This window comes from Heterodontus francisci, unplaced genomic scaffold (genome assembly GCF_036365525.1).
Source record: "Heterodontus francisci isolate sHetFra1 unplaced genomic scaffold, sHetFra1.hap1 HAP1_SCAFFOLD_121, whole genome shotgun sequence".
NCBI lineage: Eukaryota > Metazoa > Chordata > Chondrichthyes > Heterodontiformes > Heterodontidae > Heterodontus > Heterodontus francisci.
In genome coordinates this window covers 3,546,546-3,547,295 of record NW_027140425.1, presented here as the reverse complement: position 1 = coordinate 3,547,295, position 750 = coordinate 3,546,546, and positions in this window count along the sequence as shown.

The following is a 750-nucleotide window of genomic DNA, read 5'->3' as shown; positions in this document are numbered from 1 at the left end:
ATTGTGTATTCCTTTGCCTTTTTTGACGCCTGCTCTCGCTGTTCCCTGCTCTCCGAGTGAACTCTTGCTCCCTCTCTCTCCTGGGCTCTTTATGCTCCACTCTGCTCTCACTGTTTCCTGCTCTCTTAATGTATCAATATTTGTTTGCCTTGTGTTTAATTTAAAATATGGATTAACTGTATTTTACAGTTGTAGGTTTTATTTGGTAGTCCTGTGCAAGTTATGGATTGGTATTTAATATTTATCTCTGTGAAAACGATTGTGAATGAAAATATAACTTTCAATCTTATACATGGGCTGGTCTGCAAGCTCCAAGTCCTTCATTTTGTAGTAATGGAATTGATACTGTATCTTTCAGTCTTAATCTCTGTGGGATTTTTGAACTGGTATGTAATGCATAACTTGGTCTAACGTCTGATGTACATTATTGGGATTCATAGGATCATAGGAAATAGGGGCATTAGGTCATTGAGCCCATCAAGCCTGCTCCAACATTCAAACAGATCGTGACTGATCATCTACCTCTACGCCATTTTTCCCTGCTGTCACCATATCCCTTGATCTTGTTAGTATTTAGAAATCTATCGATTTATGTCTTGAATATGTTCAATGATTGATCTTCCAAAGCCCTCTGGGATAAAGAATTCCACAGATTTCTCACCCTCTGAGTAAAGAAATTCCTGCTCATCTCAGTCTCAAATGGCCTGCCCTTATTCTGAGACTGTGTCCCATTGTTCTAGACTCACTAGA